General features: G+C 36.4%; 1 long non-coding RNA gene across 3 annotated transcripts in view; it reads left to right on the top strand.

The window, feature by feature from the left end:
• The window catches only part of LOC309637979, a 113,835-nt gene that overhangs the window by 77,484 nt on the left and 13,664 nt on the right, over nucleotides 1–22,687 (top strand). The window contains exons 2-4 of one of the 3 annotated variants that reach the window (XR_014250902.1): nucleotides 953–1,020; nucleotides 3,134–3,316; nucleotides 11,814–17,663. This is a non-coding gene — a long non-coding RNA (uncharacterized lncRNA). The remainder of the gene's footprint in view (nucleotides 1–952; nucleotides 1,021–3,133; nucleotides 3,317–11,813; nucleotides 17,664–22,687) is intronic. The other 2 variants (XR_014250900.1, XR_014250901.1) reach the window with 2 other exon arrangements.

The raw sequence follows: 22,687 nt of genomic DNA on the forward strand, positions 1-22,687 counted from the left end.
AACAGTGGTGCCCTAGTGTGCTGAGTGAAAAGTACCCTCATTAGAGTCTGAATGCCTAAATTACAGCTATCAAGTGATGGAGGCCATGGAGAGAATAAATCCAAACGTATGGAATATCAAATGGAATGTTTCTACTAAGGAAGGGAAATGTTCTGGCAAATTTCTCTAAAAAACATGAGAAAATATTTTCTGATTGGTGAAAAGTTTTCATTCTAAAAGGTTTTTCTTAGCTATTTTTTTAAATCAAAGTAAAACTACTTTATTGGATCTTAATATAGCAACTGCAGTTTCTTTTGGCTAGTGTTGTTTAGTATATACATTTTTTCAATACTTTCATTTTAAACCAATCTGTGTCTTTATATTTAAAGTGTGTTGCCTTTAGTTAAGCAGCTTCCTTAGAGTTGGGTTGTGCATTTTATTAATTCTGATAATCTTTGCCTTTTAAAAAGGATGTTTAGGCCATTTATGTTTAATTCAATCATCAATATGATTTAGGTTTAAATCTAATATTTGCTTTTCTTTTTTTTTTCTTCTTTTTTTGGAGTTGTTCTAGCTGCTCTTTGTTCCTCAGTTAGGTTTTTACTGTCTTATTTTCAAATAATTGAGTATTGTTTTATGATTCATTTTATCTCCATTATTGAATAAATACCACTACTTCTTACGTCTGTGTGCTTGCTTTGATATTTCAATATGCATCTTCAACTTATCACAATCTATCTTTAAATAGCATTATACCACTTCGCATATAGTACAAGAACACACAACAGTAGACTTCTACTCCTCTTGCCTTTTGTTCTTTGTGCTTTATTGCTGTGAAATTTAAATCTACATGTTATAAACTTTAATCATTCTTTCAGTTGTAAATTATTGTTTAAAGAGAGTAAACATTGAGAAACATATAACTTATATTTATTCAAATATTTACCATTCTCTGCACTCTTTATTTTTTTAGATCCAAATTTCCACCTGATCATGTTCTTTCTCTTGGAAGAAATTTCTTCAGCATTTACTGTAGTATAGGTATGTTACTGGTTAATGTTCTTAGTTTTGTATGTGTGTCAATGATTCTTTATTTCACCTTTATTTTTGAATGTTATTTTCTCTGGGTATAAACTTCTGGGTAAACAAGTGTTGTGGTTATGGATTTGTTTTTTCCACTATTGGTGCTTTAAAGATATCACTCCACTGTTTTATCTTTGCATAGTATCTGATGAGAAAGTCTGACGTCATTCTAATGTTTGTTCCTCTATATAATGGGCCTTTTCTCTTTATCAATCATTGCTTTTCAGAGTTTGGTTATGATATTTTTTCATGTGGCTTTCTTTAGGTTCTTCTTTTCATAGCTCCTTCAGCTTCTTTAATATATTGGCTTAAAGCTTTTATAAAATTTGAAAAATTTTATTTCTTCATCCTCTCCCTTCTCCATTCCATCATAATAGGACTTCAGTGACATGATTTTATTTTTTTAATGCATTTATATTTTTGGCCACACCGTGCGGCTTGTGGGATCTTCGTTCCCCAACCAGGTATCGAACCTGTGCTCTCTGCAATGGAAGTGAGGAGTCCTAACCACTGGACCACCAGGGAATTCCCATCATTTTGGATAGTTTCTATTACAGTGTCTTTAACTACATTGATATTTTCTTCTGCAATGTATAATCTGCTGTTAGTCTCATATAATGCATTTTTAAATTTCTGATAGTATCTTTCAATATCCTGAACTTTCATGTGGGTTTTAAAAATACCTTCTCTCTATCTCCTCATATAATCATGTTTTTCCAGACCTTCTTGGCTTTATGGCACATATTTATAATTGTGTTATTGTCTTTTTCTTCTCATTCAAACATCTGTCATTTCTAAGTGTATTTCTATTAATTTTTCTCCTGCTATGGAATCATACTTTCTTGCTTCTTTGAATGCTGGTGAGTTTTTAATTGGATGCCAGGCATTATGAATATTATGTGGTTTCAAGCTTGATTTTGTTGTAGTCCTTTAAATACTGTTGAAGTTTGTTCTTGCATATAGTTAAATTACTTGGACTCAGTTAGATTTTTCTGAGATTTTTCTAGTGTGGTTCAGGGCAGCCTTAAGTCTAGGACTGATTCAGTTCGAATATTAAAGTGAAAACACATACAGAACACTATCTGATGCTCCTTGTACTTAATTTTCTCTCCATTCTACCTTGTAGAAACACCAAATTAACCACAATTTCTGTGAATGGCCAGTGGTAGAGACTGTTGAACATAACCCTGATTTGCCACGCTATATTTTAATTGTATTTTTATTATTTGTTTTTAGATATTACAGGGTTAAAACTTCATTCAACTATGAAGATGATATTTTGCTAGGAGTTTCAGAATTTAGACAAGGGCAAAAATAAAGCATTGTGGCTTCCTCCCCCTAAAACTGTAGGGCATGCTTTCTTCAATTTTTTTAAGGCAATGCTAACATGCTCTCTGAGAAACAGAGGAAATCCTGATGGACTTTTATGACATCCTTGTCTTTGATAACCTCCTTTCTGGTTCACTGTGAACTAAATGAAGATAAAATATCCCAGATGGAGCTGCTGGAACAGGAGAGGTATCTGTAAAGCTCTTAAGGCATGTGAATGACCCTATGGTAAATCCCTTTAAGCTTTTCCCCAGATTCTTCTTTCTTCCTTTTATACACTCCCTTTAATCTTATTAGATCTAATTCTAACATTCACAACATGCTCCATACACTTGTTACATCACTGAAGCAAAGAAGTGATTCCTGCATTTGAACTATTCAGGGAATCCCTATGGTTTATTCGTATGTTTGCTTTGCTTTATTTTGTTTTGTCTTACAGCCTCAAGGCTTAAGCCTCAGGGCTTTCTCTACAGTTAAATGCCTTCCTTTATACTCCAATGTCCAACTGCTTTAGGACCCAACTTGGAATTTAGGATGAGGACTGACAAAGGTTTTTACCCATGCTAGGATATTCAGTGGAGAACTAAGTCAAAGAATAATATTTTTGAACTATCCCTGTAGACTTTTGGCAGTGATTGATTTCACAAGTGAAGTAGCAGTTTAATTGTATCTCTTCTCTCATCTGTGTAGACTCCCAGCCATGTCATCTGTGTTTTACTTCCAGTTTTATGTATTTTTTAAGAGAATCATGAAAAACTCCCCACCCTCTTTTTGGCAAAGAGCTCTAAGCGTCTCTGAACAAAGGAGCAAAGAAACTACACTTGATGTTTTTATTGACATGCACGCACATGCTAAACCTTGACCTACAATGCGTTTATACTCACTTGTGAAAGAAGTGAGTCACCTGTGTCTGCAATTGTCACATGTAAGTTATTTCTCCAGCTTTGTGTCCCCATCTAGCTTAGTATGTAATGGAAAAAACATATTTTAAATAGCTTAGCTAGAAGTTTTATCTATTACAAAGCGTTTATCCTTTTTCTTAAGCATAGCACCTGTTATCACTTTGTTATTGTTTGTGTTGCCCAGAATTTTACCATGGGTGTAAGACAGAAACTTCTGTGAGATAGGATGCACCTAAGTTTGAGATTTTATGTTGCCTTGTGCCTCAGTAACAAGGTCAGCTGAGCACTATTGGCAAAGGTCACTTACAAGGAACATAATAATTTATTATAGATTTGTAGATTCACAGCAAATGATAGCTTGCTAAACATATTTAAGGAACAGTGATTGCATGATGTTAGACTTTTTAGGAGTAGTTATACAAAACTTAACAAAATAATCTCAAAGAATAAAGCTAACCCTGGTAACTAACTCTCTTTGCAGAAAATAGCTTTGAGTGAGAGCTTGCTCTTGCTTTGGCTCTTTAAACCCTTTCCAAAACATTATGCCTTTGAATTAAAATGATACAATGTAGTATTGTTTAATTTTGATTTCCCTAAATTTTGTGACAGTTTTGATAATGTGACAGGGTTGAATAGAGTTTGAGAAGGGAATTAATTTTGACTTAGGAAAAACTCTGTACTCTACTGTTCAAATAAAATCAATAGCTAGTGTTGATAAATAAAATAATAAATATTAAACACATAGAAATAAACATAAAAAGTAAAACAAAATATTACAAATTAGGTTCATTCATTCATTTATGTAATACCTAGTATTTTCCAGGCACTATTATAGGCTCTAAGGGTACAGAGTTGAACAGAGAGACATTTTCTGCCTTCATGAAGTTAATGTCCTAGTTAAAGAAATGAAACACTAAAAAAACTGGTATATACATATATACATGATGGCGGGTAGTGACAAGTGATAAAGAAAGCAGTATACAGGGGATGAAGGCTCCAAGAGGAGGCAGGCTGGGCTAGTTCAGGTGGATTAGGGAAGGCTACCTAAGGAGGTGAAATTCCAGTGGTGATTCAAAAAAGAGAGTGAGAAAGCCACCTTAATATACAGGGGAAGAACTTCCCATACAGAGGCAGCAGCAAGTGAAGATGCCCCGGGAAGAGGATGTGCCTGGGATGGTGTGAGCAGCAGCAAGAAGGGCAGTGAGACCAGAGCAACATGAACCACGGAGCTGGGATGAGAGAAGAGAGAGGAGAGGAAACCAGGGCAGCTCACGAAGGGCCTGGTAGTCCACAGACAAGACTTTTAGATTCATTGTTAAGTGTAGAGTTGAGAGTAGAAAAGTAAGGAGCCTTATTTGATTTTAAAAGCATATGACTGTTAGTTGGAAAACAGACTTGTGCTTGGGAGACAGGAGTAGAAAGAGGAAGACCTACTAGGAAGCTATTGCTCTTATAGTCCAGATGTGGATGACCCTGAAAACATTTAACAGGATAACCCTAGGTTACTACAGTGCATATTTTACTAAGACTCAGAGTCTGGGGTCCTAACCTATATGCATTAAGTTGGGGTAACAGAAAAAAATGATCTTTTTGTTGAGTTCATGAACTTCTTAGTATGTATGTGTATTTACATCATGAAATAGCTGTTATGTCTGAGCTAAATGCTAAACTGACAGTGTAAATGCCTTTTAAAACACACACATTAATTATTTCTGCTGTGAAATGTATGAATATTCAGTGGGATATAAAAAGGAACATAAATGGTCTCATGTCAGGTTAGGTCAAGTTTTACCACCAAATGAATAATAAGAGAGAGTACTTTGGATTTCCAGAGATTTCTGGACTCTAAAATTTCAGATCTGTCACAGACGGACCTGTATAATAATGGTTACACCTATTTATATAGAGTCACTGTAAATATTGTTCATAAATCACCAACAGTGTACAACTGTCAGGTAGCCTTTCATCAGAAAAGATTATCTGAATACATGTTCCAATTAACCAAAAGATAAATCAAAATTAAGAAAATAAAGTAAATGAATATATCTATAAAAAGGAACTTGCAGGTTCTCCCTTATTCATTTGACCCTAATGGGCAACAGAATATTCCACCCCAAAATATGCTACTATGGTATATTTTGAGCTGTAGGCACTTGAAAAAAACAGCAAATGCAGGGAGAGGCTTTCTGTGAACTCCCCTTATCTGGCTAAAGATAGATTCTCCCCCCAAAATTCAATTGTCATAGATCCCTTCCCCACGAGCTTCATCAACCAGGGAAGATTGACTTTTGTCATAAGAGAGAAGTCTAGACATCCACACCACACCCACTTCGTCACAAACTGTCACACCTCCCACCTACTCTTCTAAGGGCCCATTCATCTCTCCTAAAAATCATCCACTCTCCACTAAGAGGACTACATCACCTATTAAGATGGTATTTAAGCCTGAATTTTAAGCCACCTCAAGGAGTAACTCATTCTTCCCTGGGTATTTTCCATGTATATATGATGTACACATGTTAATAAACTCCTGGTTCTTTTTCTCTTGTTAATCTGTCTTTTATTACAGTGGTCTCAGCTAAGAACTCAGCAGGGTAAAAGGAAAATTACTTTTTCTTCCCTACCAATCCAAACCTAGGAATTCAGTTAGATCAGTTGTCCGTTTGTTCTGAAGCCCAGAGGCAAAACTTAGTTTATCAGACTTTTCCTTTCCTAGTACCAGGATTTGGGGTTCTTAGGCCATATCCTCCTTTCCGCAATTCAGACTACATCCCTTGCATGTTTGGTAGCCAATCCACGAAGGATTTCAGAAAGTGGATGAAGCCATGGGTTTCGGTCAACGTGGGAGGGGTATTTTGCAGTATAAAGGCTTTCTGGAAATCCCTTAAGTTGTACATTCGGTGGGTTCTTATTCTGTGTGCATGGCAGGGGAGGGCGTAGTCTGGGCTCGTCTCTGAAAGGTCTGTCCAGCAGAGAGCACCAGGCAGGGAGCCGCGCTGGCTGAGTCCTCCCTCCCCCACTCTAACAGCCAAGGTTGCCTAAGGAGCTACACATACGCTCAGGGCTGAGAAGGTGCCACTGTTCTTCAGAGGAACAAAGACCAAGACGTTTGGGTCTTGGCTTCTGAGGGCAGAAGCCCCAGAGTTAGTGGGTAGGAATGCGCAGTCTGTTTATGTAAAACTATGCCTACTTACCAGTCAATTTTGCTAACAAAATTTAACCCAACCAAAGTAAACCAACCAAACCAAATGAAAGTTCTGCTTTGAACACTTAAAATGTAAATACAATTTTTAGTTGGATTTTTAAACTGTCACTTGGTCACCTCAAGTATCCCGCACTCAGAAGCAGCTTAAATTCCTACATTTCACCCCCTGTGGTTTTCATTCCGTGACTTACCAGTTTCAAATCAATAGTCTACATGATCAATGCTCATTTTAAGCATATACCTCAGCATTGTATATCTTATTTCATAGACGATTCAAACTTTCCTCATGGAAATACACTTATATAAACATAATTGTATGATTACTTTAAAATACCATCTTTAAAAAATCTACCCTTTCCAGGGCTTCCCTGGTGGCACAGTGGTTGAGAGTCTGCCTGCCAATGCAGGGGACACGGGTTCGAGCCCTGGTCTGGGAAGATCCCACATGCCGCGGAGCAACTAGGCCCGTGAGCCACAACTACTGAGCCTGCGCGTCTGGAGCCTGTGCTCCGCAACAAGAGAGGCCGCGAGAGTGAGAGGCCCGCGCACCGCGATGAAGAGTGGCCCCCGCCTGCCGCAACTAGAGAAAGCCCTCGCACAGAAACGAAGACCCAACACAGCCAAAAATAAATAAATAAAAAAAAAAAAAAAAAAAAAAATCTACCCTTTCCAAATAATTCCCTAAGCACTCTCTTTCTGGAATGAAACATGGCTAGTCTTTACCAAACTCCTTCTGCATCTATGTACCTGTATGTGTGGTTAGTGCTGCTCAGCTACTTCACAGTTTTTTTCTGAGTTGTTAGAACTTGGAACTTCTCCCAACGTCATCTCTCTCTCTCTCTCTCTTTTTTTTTTTTTGAATGCTTTTAATTACGAGAACTTTAATAAGGCATCTGAAGTCTTTCAAGTTGGTTTCCCCACCTATATAAAAAAATGCCATGGGTGTGGAAAATAATCTACTGACAACACAGTCATATCCAGAACAGAAACATTTATATTCCAATTCCATATTGCACTGCTTTTTCTCTATTGGCTGTAGACCAAAATTGTAGTAGTGTTATGTTAGTTTTTTCGTATCACCAGGGTGAATTTGTTCTAGAAACACATTTCTCTGAGATTAAAGAGTAGGAAGATCAAATTCTCTTAGAAGAAGGGAGGGAATAGTAAAATATATGCATTGTTCACTAATCTATAAAAAAAGGATACTTTGGATGCAACTGTGAAATTATCTGACATTTTACATACAAAAAGAGCAAAGGACTATAGACAGGGAAAAGGAAAAAGATGAGAAAAGGAACCTATTACTCAAGTTAAAATGCTGTTTTCATATTCATTCTCTAGCCCACAGTGAGGCAAGGATTTAGGACTTGCATGTTTTTGTTCATCCACTTGCTTCAGGTTCATCCAGAGAACTTATGCAGCCCAACACCTTTGGATGACTCATACCAGTTAATGTAGATGGAATTCCATTAGCTATGCACAAATATACCCATAATGCATCAGTAATGAGGAACTAGCTTTTTGTAGTCAATATTGACTTCCTAAGTTTACTTCATGGTTGCTTGAGATGTGATAGTTTGTGGTGATCATTTCACATATATACTCTTCTCATGTGATTCAAAGCGCTTCCTATTTTGTAACAGAACTAACAGAGTATTTATCCAAACTTTCCATGACATGCATTACAAGAAATTTTTCTAAGTTTAAAAATAATTTCTCACTGTTAAAGTTACTGCCTGTGTTGGTTTGCCAGAGCTGCTCTAATGATTACCACAGACTGGTGGCTTAAAAAACAGAAATTTATTTTCTCACAGTTCTGGATGCTGGAAGTCAGAGATTAAGATGTTGGCAGGGTTGGTTTCTTTTGAGGCCTCTCTCCTTAGCTTGCAGACAGCAGTCTTCTCCCTGTATCTTCACATGGTCTTCTCTCTTTTTGTGTTGGTGTCCTAATCTCTTCTTATAAGAACACCAGTTTGTAAAAAGTGCAAGAGTTTGAATAGAGTATGAACAGGCCGCATGAATAGAGCAGCACGCAGGTGCTAACTCTATCTTTTTGCCCACATCAGACATACTGTCATAGAGTGAGAATCGGATTTACTAAAGTTGCCATTTATCACCTAAGGAAACAAAGACTCAGGGAGGACAACAATTTTGTTGTTACAATTAACAATGCAATAACTCAAAACCAAAATCTAAATCCAAGTCCTTTTCTTTCTCTTATTTTATGTTCTCTGCATTGAATTAACTCCAGATTCTTCATTTCTTTAATGCTTTGATTCCTTGATTATCAAAATCCTTGTGCAGTGAACATCCATTGTTTTATTCTTACCTGGCTTCCTTTCTTCTTCACCAGGCTTGAGAATTTCCCCTCCCCACCTGGCAAGGAGGTGTTCTGTCAATCCAGGGGCACTGCCATCCTCACCACACAGATGGGCACATTACCCAGGATTCTTGGTTAAAAGACTCTTGAGGGGATTGGCACTGATGCTGGAGAGACAGGTGTCCTTCTTTTGGAGATTATGGCCATTGAGGGGCTTGTGAGCTTTGGAATTATAAAAAAGAGATCCTGATTGAAAAAGAGGACAGGAGAGCTGAAAGAGCTAGAGAGAGGTAAGGAAAGGAGTGAGAAAGAGAGAGAGAGACAGAGAAGAAAAGGGGGGGGAAGGAGAGGGAGGAAAAGAAGAAGGAGAAAAAGAAGAAGAAGGAGAAGGAGAAGGAGAAGGGGAAGAAGAGGAGGAGGAGGAAGGAAATAAACACGTGGCTATGCTATTTGACCTTGGATCCAGCATGGAAGCTTCCGTATTCTTTAGTTAGTAAACCAATGCATTCCTTTTTTTTTTTTTTTTTTTTTTTCTTTTCTTGAGGTAGAGTTTGAGTTAATCTTCTGCCACTTGCAAAAGAAAAAGAACTATCGCTCTGAGAAAAATTCCATTCTGGATTAAGAAAGTCAATTTCAAACCACAGTCTGTAAGGTCAGGAACATGCTTCATGGAAGTAGTTAACTTCTTCCAATGCTGAATCCCAGCCCTTGAATGGATAAATAGTTCTACAGGGAAAGGGAAGCTGATAACTTACAGAGTACATTTAGGATGGAACCACCGAGATGACTGTCTACACAGACACCGTAGAGTGCTTCTTTAATTATACAATTCGAGAACTTAAAATTTATCAACTGTCCACTTTCTTTGAGGATTATTATTTTAGGTCTGTCCTCATTAGGATTATTGTGGAAAAACTTAACTTCAATCAACATAATACTTTCTTAGACTAGAAAAGAGATCAGGCTTATTTCTCCAATATATGGCACTTTTAAAGCATATTTAAGGAGATTACAGCCTTTTGCCCTTGTGCCCTCAGTGATGTGTTAGATATATATTTGGAGGGATGTAATAGAAGCACCAAATATATATTTGGAGGGATATAATAGACCTCAACTTCCCCATACCCAACTCCAACCAAATTTCCAGAATTAGGAGTTATTGTGTACATGGAATAAAAGTCACTATAGGTTCCTATGGCTTACCATAAATCCACATTTCTAGGCTTGTTCTCAAGATATAAATTGGGTATGTTAAAAGCCAAGGTGCCTGGCTATATGGTAGAAGATGAGAGATTAAACTTCAGGGCCGAGGTTTATTTTGTATAGTTGGAAGGCTTAACGTCCATCTCACGGTCTGAAAGGAAACCACTTGCAGAGGACAAAATCCGCAGCGAGGAAATCTGCGAATGGTTTAGCTGTGACTTATCAAAGTGTATTTTCCTCTCTGGCTAAGGGAAGCCACATACAAGGTTTCATATTCACGAAATGAGTTGGTTCTTGATAAACTTTTTTTAGTTATAGATTCAAAATTCCTTCTTTCAGCATTTACTGTGTTGATTACAGTGAGTCTGGTTCTTTTTTCCATGGTTTCCCTATGATCTGCCTATTTTAACTCCAGTTTTATGGAAGTGTATTTAGAAGCTTCTCTGACTGATCCAAGAGATCCTATCAAAAGTGTACAAAACATAAACTGTTGAACCTAAATCCAGATTAACTTATCTAAAGAAGGGTCGTTTTGTTTTGGTTATGATAAATCCTATTCAGTATTATTTTTGAAAAACAATCAGAAAATGTTTTGAAGCATATGAAATATGTTAGTGATGGTATAGTACTCAAAACAGAGTACCACGTGTGTGTGTGTGTGTGTGTGTGTGTGTGTGTATTTTACCTTTGAAGAATGTAGGGTAATATATGTCAGTTCAGCAGTTCAACTAGTTTATTATTATCTCAGTTGTGAACACAAATCATACCCACAGCAGCAGATGGCTTCCCAAACCACTGATGTATAATTACCCTAAGCATGTGAGGTGACAGAAGGTGACATGCAAGGAATGTCTATAGGAACAGCGTTCATAAATAAAAAGAAAGATAAATGAAATTTCTCTCCCTTCATATTTTTGAGCATTAAGGGTTAAGTGTTCTTTTTCCCCTTGACTGATATCTAGATGCTTTGAGGCCCTTGACTGATATGTAGATGCTTTGAGGGAAGCTACTGAAAGAAGAAAATAATCCAAAGTCAAAGGAAAAAAAGATGTTAAGAAAATGAAGAATGCCCAGAGCGCCAAAAGATACATTTATTCACAAAGAAAGTGGTCACCTCATAGAAGACTATTATTAGATAAAAGACTGTTTGGAGTTGAAAGATGGAGGATTGAAAAATCTGATTGACTTCTTTCTTTAGGTGAAATAAGCAATAATCCTATATTATGTAGCGTAAAATTTTGCCTTCATAAAAATGACAAATTTTACTGTAAATTTAACAAATTTTCTTAGTGATTATTTAACAACTATGAAACCCTAGTTTTTCCATTTGAAAAATTAGTTGATTTCTAGCACATTTGCTTAATAGAAGATCATACAATCAACAGGATGATTTTTATTCCTTCACATTGCTCCCTAAGGAAGGCACTTACCCTAAGAACTATATTGCCTGATGACAAGTAACTGTTGCACTTACTTTGATAGTGTCTAATACTTTGCTTTGCCTAATTTGCATCTATCTACTAAATGGTTTAATTAATTTTGCATTGTGCTTACCGACTAGTTTTAATTAGCAGTTAAATCAGTTCAGTTAACAAAAAAATGTAGGTGTTTACATGAATGCAAATACAATGAGTTCTCAGGGCTCAATTCAAAAACCAGTTCCATGCCACTGATGCTGGATTTCTTTAGGCTTTGCTTTAAAAAAAAAAAATGCATTCTATAGCTATAGTTTCTCCCTCAATAAATTATGAATGTTTATGATTCACTATCCGGTGCTCCCTTTTTTCTGTAGTAAGGAAGGTCACGTGCCCAGACTAAAGGTGAAAGCCCTCGGGGAGGTAGCCGCTGGGCTTCAGTGAAGATACTTCTCATACCTGAGTTCTGGAAATGGCTCTTACGGCTCTGGCTGCATTTGGGATTTCCTTGGTAAGTTGTCCTGGGGCAACCACAATGGAGGGGTGCCATTAATTTCTCCAGAGATGGTTAGATGGTGACACAACAGAAAACATAACCCTGGTGTGGCTCCTTGGTTAAGTTGATATTCAAGGAAAAAAAAAGAGATGATTCAATTTTTAAATCTGTTTCATTTCTAAAATCAGTGAATTCTTCATCCACCAATTTGTCATCTATATAAAGAAAACAGTCAACCACAAACAATTGTGTTTTTAAAAAATCTTATCAACCAACTATTTCTAATTTCTAAAAACATACTTGTACAATTCCTGGACTTTTTGATCCATTTTGGAAGTGGTCTGCTTTAAAAAAAAAAAGTTTCTGCAAAAAGAAAAGGCTTTATTTATTTGATTTGAGATTCAGGCTATCTCTACAATTTCATAAAAACCAGAACAGCAGGTTCTTTTAGCTATATAGTATAGTAAAGGGAAATGGAAAGCAGATCCAGTATGTTGGCAACTTAAAAACTGTACACTAAGAATATGAATAGTAAAATCCTAAAATATATCTTTTCTTCAAAGGTAAACTTTAGAGCTTTCATTGTTTGGATGATGACTTTAGTTCTTCCAATCACTTTATGTATGTTAAATCACGTGTACACTGTTTAAGAGGTATTTTAGTAGCAACATATTTCTCAGTAATCTCCAACCATAAGCTTCTTCCAGTCTTTTTAGTGTCAGTATGAACACCAGGAGAGTTGGACTTTCTTGTCAGGCTTTAAGAATCTCATCTAAGGAGAAGGTGGTGCCCAAGAAAGAGTCATATATTTATTTGAACAAAAACCCTTTTCTAGATCCAACAATCCTACTGTTGCACATATATCAAAGAAAGATGAAAACTCTGATTTGAAAAAAATACATGCACCCTAATGTTCATAGCAGCACTATTTACAATAGCCAAGACATGGAAGCAACCTAACTGTCCATCGGCAGATGAATGGATAAAAAAGATGTGGTACATATATATAATACAATGGAATATTACTCAGTCACACAAAAGAATGAAATAATGTCATTTGCAGCAGTAAGAATGGACCTAGAGAATATCATACTAAGTGATGTAAGTCAGACAGAAAAAGACAAATATCATATGCTATCACTTATACGTGGAATCTAAAAAAATGATACAAATGAACTTATTTACAAAACAGAAATAGACTCACAGACATAGAAAACAAACTTCTGGTTACCAAACAGGGAAGCAGGGGAGTGGAGGGATAAATTAGGAGTCTGGGATTAACAGGTATACACTACCATATATAAGACAGATATAACCTACAGTATAGCACAGGGAGCTATATTCAATATCTTGTAATAACTTATAATGGAAAAAAATATGAAAAAGTATATATATATAACTGAATCACTTTTCTGTACACCTGAAACTAACACAATATTGTAAGTCAACTATACTTCAATTAAAAAAAAAAAACCTTTTCTATTCTCTATATGTTAATATCTTTTACAACATAAACTGACAAATTCAGCATTACACAGTACCATTGGGTTAGTTGCTCTTGCTAAGGAATAATTTCAGAACAATTAATAAGTGTCAGGAACACGGTCAAGCTTGGGATTAACTGTAGTAAGGAACACACAGGACCTGGAAACTCGGGTGGTAATGAACTCCACTAATGATCTGATGGTGAATACTTAAGGATCTGGTTGCGAGCCCAGGAAACCTTGAAAAACAGTTTCATATACACAGCCACCAGAGAGAAAGGGATACATCAACACATGTTGTAGTGTATAGAAAATTCTGTTTGGCAATGAATTATCATAATGAAAACGAAAGCAAAAATACCTACTATTATCATGCCTCACTTGACAAGTAGTGTACTCTTCAAAAGTAAATTAAGCAGGGGCTTCCTTGGTGGCACAGTGGTTGAGAGTCTGCCTGCCAATGCAGGGGACACGGGTTTGAGCCCTGATCTGGGAAGATCCCACATGCCGCGGAGCAATTAGGCCCGTGAGCCACAACTACTGAGCCTGCGCGTCTGGAGCCTGTGCTCCGCAACAAGAGAGGCCGCGATAGTGAGAGGCCCGCGCACCGCGATGAAGAGTGGCCCCCGCTTGCCGCAACTAGAGAAAGCCCTCGCACAGAAACGAAGACCCAACACAGCCAAATATAAATAAATAAATAAATAAACTTCTAAAAAAAAAAAAAAGTAAATTAAGCAGAAACTAACACACCATTGTAAAGCAATTATACTCAAATAAAGATGTTAAAAAAAACAAACAACAAAACAAAAAAGTAAATTCAGTGATTTTTATGCCAATAGGGATGCATAAATGTATAAGGATCTATCTATATATCATTTTTTTCCAATTAATTTTAATTAAAACTTTCCTAGAACATCCTCATCACCCTAAAAAGAAACCCTGAATTTATCTGTAGTCATTCTCCATTCCCACCCATTTCTATCCTCAACTCCAGGCAACCACCAGTCTAATTTCTGTGTCTACACATTTGCCTGTTCTGGTATTTCATGTACATGGAAACATATATGTGGTCTTTTGTTCACCTAGCATAATGTTTTCAAGATTCATCCATGTTGTAGCACGTACCATTATTTCATTCTTTTTTATTGCTGAGTACTACTCTATTGTAGAGATGTACCATATTTGTTCATCCATTCATCGATTGATGTTTAGGTTGTTTCTACTTTTGGGCTATTAAGAATAATACTGCTATGAGCATTTTTGTACAAGTTTTTGCATGGAAATATGTTTTCATTTTGTTTGGGTATATTCCAAGAGCAGAATTTCTGATTCATGTGGAAACTCTACATTTCCTATTTTGAGGAACTACCAAACTGATTTCCAAAGTGGCTGAACCATTATAGGTTCCCAGTAACAATGTAGGAAGGTTCCAATTTCTCCATATCCTCTCACCAACGCTTATTTTTTTCTGGGTTTTTATTACAACCATGTTAATGAGTGTGAAGTGGTATCTCATTGTGGTTTTGATTTGCATTTCCCTGATGATTACTGATGTTGAACACCTTTTATGTATCTTTTGGGCATTTCTATAACTTCTTTTGAGAAATATCTATTCCAGCCATTTGTCCATTTCTTACGTGGGCTATTTATCTTATTGTTATTGAGTTGTAAGAATTCTTAGTATATTCTTGACAAAAGTCTTCGTCATTTACGTGATTTACAAATACATTTTCTTATTGTGTGAGTCATCTTTTTACTTTTGTGGTAGTGTCATTTGAAGCACAAAAGTTTTTAATTTGGATGAAGTACCATTTATCTATTTGTTCTTTTGTCACTGTGTTTTTGGTATCATATCTAAGAAATCACGATCTAATGTGTCATAAAGATTTAGTGATTTGTTGAAAAAAGTGTTTTTTCTCCCACTGAACTGCAATGGCACTCCATTGAAAATCAACTGGTCATAAATATGAGAGTTTATTTCTGGACTCTCAGTTCTATTCCATCCATCTATATGTTTATTCTTAAGGAAGTATTACACTGGCTTGCTTAGTGTAACTTTGTAGGAAGTTTTGAAATTGGGAAATATGAGTTTACCTACTTTCTTTTTCTATTTCAAGATCTTTTGGTCCTCTTGGGTCCCTTGAATTTCCGTATGAATTTTAGGATCAGCTTGTCAATTTCTGCAAAAAAAGTCAGCTGTGATTTTGGTGATGACTGCATTGAATCTGTAGCTCAATTTGAGAACTGTCATCTTCATATGGCCCAGTGTTATATCTTACATAATTTGTTAGGTTATGTAAGTACAATATCAAAACCAGGAAGTTGACACTGGTCATACATGTGCACATACCTCTATGACATTTTATTCCATAGATTTGTATAACTACCACCACAATGAAGATACTGAAATATTTCATTACTGCAAAGATCTCCATTGTTCTGTCAATTTGTATTTATCTCGTTTTTAGTAAATTTGGCCTTCTTTCCACCTGTTTAAGGGCTCCTTAATATTTATTATTTTTGTGAGTTCTCTTTTCAGGTCTATTGAGTTGGGTTTTTTGTTTGTTTGTTCTAGATTTCCAAGAATTTTCTTTATTTACTAGAAGGATTAGAACTCCATCAATATTTTTGCAAATATTTCCCATCTTACATTTAATTCTGAAATGATTTATAGTTTACCTTCCTTTTTTACTTTACCATGTCAAAGCATTTAAAAATGTAGTTGGACCTTTTGTACATTCAGGTAATGAAAGAATTCACTTATGTCTTCTTCTAATACCTGTATTGTTTCATTTTCTACATTTTAAATTTTGATTCATTTGGAGATTATCCTGTTCATGCAGTGAGATAAGATTCTAATTTTATCTTGCCTTCCCCAAATGATTACCTACTTTTCCCAGCACCAATTATTTATTTATTTATTTTAAAATTTTATTTATTTATTTTTGGCTGCGTTGGGTCTTCATTGCTGCACGTGGGCTTTCTCTAGTTGTGGCGAGTGGGGGCTACTCTTCGTTGCGGTGCGCGGGCTTCTCAATGCGGTGGCTTCTCTTGTTGTGGAGCACAGGCTCTAGGAGCACAGGCTCAGCAGTTGTGGCTCATGTGCTCTAGAGCGCAGGCTCAGCAGCTGTGGCACATGGGCTTAGTTGCTCTGCAGCATGTGGGATCTTCCCAGAACAGGGCTCGAACCCGTGTCCCCTGCATTGAAAGGTGGATTCTTAACCACTGAGCCACCAGGGAAGTCCCCCAACACCAATTATTTAAATTTTCATCTGTACCCCACTAATCTGAGATCCTTCTTCTATTGAACGTTGCATTGATCTGTGTGCAAGGGTCTATTCCTGCAGTTTCTATTTAGTCTAACTGGTCTCTCTGCCTGCTCCTGCATTAGTAGCACACAATTGTTGAGGATTCTTGGTTCTTGAGCACCTGGTAAGGCTGCTCCATTCTCAAAGTGCTTCATTTTCAGGATTTTTCCTGCTAGCCTTGCCTGTTTCCTTTCCATTTGGTCTTTATTGGAGACACACTGCTTTTCTAAGTTAGTCTAAAGAGACTTAACACCTTTATGATGTTGAGTCTTTCTGTTTAAGAACATTCTATTTGTATAATTTATTTATGGGTCTTTCAGTAGAGTTTGAATGTTTTTCTTTACATAGATTTGACAGATTTCTTATAAAGTTTATTCCTAGATATTTCATCCCTTTCATTGCCTCTTTTTTAAATCTCATTCTCTGTGGATGTGTGTGTGTACATACATGTATATTTAAACTAGCTGTTTGTATAATAAAATGCTGTTGATCTATATATAATATTTCTGTGTAGTTCTTTTTTTAATTTTGGAAATTCTCTTGCTATTTACAGTAAGTTTTCAGTTGATTCTGTTGGGTTTTTCAGATCAAAGAGATCATCTGTGAATAGCAGCTGTTTTATCTTCTCCTTTCTAATTTATATATCACTAATTCTGTTCTCTTGTATAATGCTGTTGGCTAATACTTTCAGTACACTATTTTATTACATAATATCAGTGATAATAAATATCATTGTTCAATTCCTGCCTTTAGCAGAAATGGCTATTTCCTGTTAAGTATGATGCTGGCTTTTGACTGAGATAGTTATATTTTACACAGATAAGAGACTTTCCTTTTGTTTCTATTTTATTGACTTAAAAAAAAAATCAAGCAAGGAATGTTGCATGCACTTTCAGCATCTGCTTTGATGGAGTTCTCCTGAAGCTGATCTTAAGGATGGTATGTATGAGCAAGTCATTTATTAAGGAAATGCTCCCAGGAGAGACTGGTAAGGGAATGGGGAAAGCAGGGCAGAGAAAGGGGACAAAGCAAACCAAGTGTAATTGCAGGGAAGAGCCCTGCAGAGGGTAGGCTTCAGCTGTTTCTTGCAGGGTAACTCTGGAATGTAAATTACATCTCAGAGTTATCCCAATCTGAGCAGGAAACTGACTTTCATACCCCAAACTTTACAATCACTGGTGAATAGTCACAGGGATCATGGTTGGGAGAGGGGAGTAAAAAGAACTCACAGGACTTTGTTTTCTGTGTATCTGTTCAAAATGACTTGGCAGCCCAAGGACAGCAGTGTGAAGATCAACACCATTTCGTGGCTGTTGAAAACGCCCCTAGGGGTGAGTAAGGTGCTCAGAAATGGTAAAAAGAAATCTGAAGGGATATGAGCAGAACACAGACATTGTGCCCTACAGCATCTATGGAGTGGATTATAATTATTATTCTTCGATCTTTTGATACGATACATTAATAAATTCTCTAAAATTGAGTACCCTTTCATAACTAGAATGAACTTGTATCACAGTAAAAGCTGGTCCTTGTGATTTTTGGTGGGGGCAGGAGGTAGGTTTGTAAACTTTCTCTGTTATCTTCTAGAGGAAATTGGCCTGTTTAAACTTTCTAAGTCTTCTGAAGTCAGTTTGGTAAATTGCATTTTCCTCAAAAAATATCCATTTCATCTATGGCTCCAATTTAATTTCCATGAAGTGATATGATACAGCCTGTGTTTCCAAGGTTTTGCCACCCTTGGTCAACTCTGTCCTCCCACCTATTCCCCATCAATGTACCTTTTTGCAGCATTGTTTTTTTGGGTTTTTCCCCCCCTAGTTATTGCTCCATGTTCTATTTCAGTTTAGTTCATGGCAATCCCCGTCAGGGGAGCCTGATCCTTCTGGGTATGAATTTTTACTTTGATTTGTGGAATCTGACCCTGCCGTGCCCCCTCTGCACACATCCTCCTCTTCTCCGTACCATCCCCTTTTCTCCTTTTGTGTGTGTGTGTGCAGGTTTTGTTGATCTCGGGAACTTCGAGCCACATATGCAGACAATTTAGAGTTTGCAGATTTTTTTTTTTTCTACTTCACCGTGATTTTATTTTGAGTGGATGACTTGCTATTATTGTTCTTTTTCTCTATTTTGCTTTATATGGTTTTTAGAAAAAAAAAAATTGGGAAGATCTAGACTCGAGCTGCCATTCTGTTCCTACCCAATCTTTGGATTTCCTGCAGTATTTTTTTAACCTCAATGTGTCATCATCTTTTTTCTCAAATCTGGTCCTTTCTGTAGTATGTTATTAGTAATCCCATCACCAATTTGCTACCTGCATAAGCTATAGAAATCTGATCCATTCTTCGGATATTGAAGTAGAGGACTTGTTTAGGCTATTTTCTCAACAAAACGTGCCCAGTCTTCTTTCTGCCCTTTATCTCACTGTACCTGCACCTGTTCTGAAAGCTTTTCTAACCTTCCCACTCTTTGTACATGCTTTTACCTTTCTCTCACTCTCCTATTCTGCTAGTCAGTATGAAACACATATTCATACCTCTGGGAATCTCCTGTTGATCCACCACCAACACCAACAAAATTAGCTATTCCTTATTAGACATTCCTTTATCAGAGGAGATAGCTGTTCTAATGTTTACAGTACTTAATATACCTTAATGCAATCATTTTCTTAACTCTAAGTTATCCCTGGTATACTGTGAGCTCTTTGATGGCACATCATAGGTCAACAGTTGGTCTTTGTTGAACTGGTATGAAATTAATTTGACTTAACTGATAATGATGAGTAAAAAATGACTTCTCTATCTGGTTCCCCATCCAGAACGTAGGCTCTATGAAGGCTGGGAGTCAGGTATTTTGATTAATTTATACCAAGAGACTTGCATATCTCTTGTAGCACAGTAAGTCCCGCATGTATGTCTGACTCTAGTTCTATTCTTTCAGTGAAAGATGGAGAAACACTGTGTCACTGAGGGTAAAGGACATAGACAATAAACCTATGTTAGCTAGGGACACATTTAGAATTATAATTCCTATCTCTTAAATTCCAGAAAGCAAGCACATCTACTTCCTGCTTTCTTCTCCATTTTTGCCAGCCAAGAGCAAGGCTAGAATAAATATAGTGAATGATTAAAGACAAAAGGAAAGAGAAAGGGGAAAGGAGAGCTTTTGATGTGGATCTCTATCTCAGAAACCTGCCGTGTATCAAAGTAGACAGCAGAGCTTTCATCCCATTCTCACACTTCTCTCAGGTTTCTACCTAGTTCATGCTTTTAGTAGAAAGGTGTTTGCAGTTCTTGACATCTTGCAGACATGCCAAAAAGATTAATTACAATAATTTCATCTGCAGCTGGGATTACTGATATCTAAAATGTTTCTATATTATCTTGTGCATTCCAACTCGTGCCACTCAAACTGGAATATAAAGAGCCAATTTATGAGATGACTACAAATAACGAAGGACACATAGAGGAGTATGAATTTGCATCTGTAACAGAGACTGGATAAGTTCTATCTTTAGGAGCTAAGAAGATGAATGAGTAAAAGTATGATAGATACAAATAGCAGGGTTCATTACACAATAAGAGGATATTATCAGATATGTGATGAAGATAAATTCGACTGCATGTCAGGGGTATCATGTTATTGCCTCTAATCTATCATCTTGTTAATGCTATTTCCATGGAAACATTAAAAGAAATTAAACTACTAAAACCTGAAAACAGATTTGACAGCTACATGTAACAAAAGAAAAATATCAAAATTTTGCTGAAATATGTGCCATGTTTTAGCAAGTCATGTTAATTACTAGTGTTTAGATAATCTATACGTTGTAGATGGATAAACTGACCCTATCAATAAAGATATTTTTACAAATAATAATTGTATGTATGTACATTAATTCACTGAGAAATTTTAACTTAGGGTTTTCCTGTTCCAGTAGGAGCAATTCAGTTCAGCAAAAAGAAAGGCTCTGCCCAGTAGTGGGATTGCTGGGTTGTATGGTAGTTCTATTTTTAGTTTTTTAAGGAACCTCCATACTGTTCTCCATAATGGCTGTATCAATTTACATTCCCACCAACAGTGCAGGAGGGTTCCCTTTTCTCCACACCCTCTCCAGCATTTATTGTTTATAGATTTTTTGGATGATGGCCATTTTGACCGGTGTGAGGTGATACCTCATTGTAGTTTTGATTTGCATTTCTTTAATGACTAGTGATGTTGAGCATCCTTTCATGTGTTTGTTGGCAATCTGTACGTCTTCTTTGGAGAAATGTCTATTTAGGTCGGACACGGGGAGGGGGAAGGGTAAGCTGGGACGAAGTAAGAGAGTGGCAAGGACATATATACACTACCAAACGTAAAATAGATAGCTAGTGGGAAGCTGCTGCATAGCACAGGGAGATCAGTTTGTGCTTTGTGACCACCTAGAGGGGTGGGATAGGGAGGGTGGGAGGGAGACACAAGAGGGAGGAGATATGGGGATATATGTATATGTAAAGCTGATTCACTTTGTTATCAAGCAGAAACTAACACACCATTGTAAAGCAATTATACTCCAATAAAGATGTTAAAAAATAAAAATAAAAAAAGAAAGGCTCTGTATTTTACAAATTTGTATAAAAGAATTAGCATTAATTGCTTATTTTAAACAGGCTTTAATAATGAGAGGTTTTCCTGAATGTTGTATTTTTAATTGCATTCCCTATTTTCATTGGCAAGTACTTTTATTTTTAAACCATCTAAATTATTGTAGAAAGTGACATAAATAAGAATAATATTCTTATTAATGAACCTAATAGGTTAAAATCATAACAACAAACCTGAATGTATGCTTCTTATAATTTGTCTACTTATAACTAGTATTCTAAGAATTTTATGCATATAATTTCATTTAATACTCTCAACAAGCCAAGGGGATAAATACTATTGTTATCTTATGTTGCAGTTAAGAAAAATGAGGCATTAAAAAAATTGTTCATAGTCACAGAGGATGCTCTACTTTTAAAGTTCTTACTTCTATTCACTACACCACCTCCCTATATGGGACCTCCAAAAAGACCTTTTATCTGAATGACAGGGCTTGGTAAAAGAGCATTGATTATTCTGATAAATATGACAATGACACTTTTGAAATAGATATAATTTTATCGCAGCTTCCAAAGAAACCAAGGCACAAGCTTCTTTCATGATGATTCAATGCACATGAGGTGAACAATATCTCCTGAAATAATACAACCAAACCCTGCTGACCAGGATCACAGGGAAGGACCTGGAAGAAAGGAAGCCATGGTGGTGGTGACAGTGACTAGTGTGGCTGCTATTCTTTCTCAGATGGAGAGTAGTGTCTCCATGAACTTACACAGACGTATGTTTACTGTGGAAAATGCTCGCGCTGATGAAATTTAAAATCAGGGCCCCCAAAACACAAACATGAAAGGTCCTGGAATTCTTAATGGCCATGAGAGAAGTTATAGAGTTGAGAGAAATGTCTGCCATGGAAATGTGAGGTCTTAAAGATGATCTAAAACAGTCTCCACATTTTTTAGGTGAAAATCAAAGATTCAAGGGAAGTGATGTTACTTACTCAATCACACAGATTTTTAATGACGAAGACCAATTAGAACCTAAATCTTTTTTATTAACTATAAATAAATGAGAATATTTGTCTAAAAAAAAAATCACTCAGTGATTACTGCAGAGAAGTATACTCAGTAAATGTCCTCTCTGGCCTTCTAAATTACAGTCCAGGGCCCACCATTTCAATCTGTGATTGATGTTAATAAGCAACGAGTTAGCAATTATCTGTTGAATGCATTTTCTGTGTAAAACTTGATAATATCAAATTCTCACGCCACACTCAATACTATGTAAACACTCAGTAACATAATTTGACATTACTTCTTTGGTCAAAGGGCTTCTTTTATGTTGGATTCCTCTTTCCGTATAACCAATCCTCAAAAACAAGT

This window comes from Balaenoptera physalus (assembly GCF_965194825.1).
Source record: "Balaenoptera physalus genome assembly, chromosome: 11".
In the NCBI taxonomy this organism is placed as follows: domain Eukaryota; kingdom Metazoa; phylum Chordata; class Mammalia; order Artiodactyla; family Balaenopteridae; genus Balaenoptera; species Balaenoptera physalus.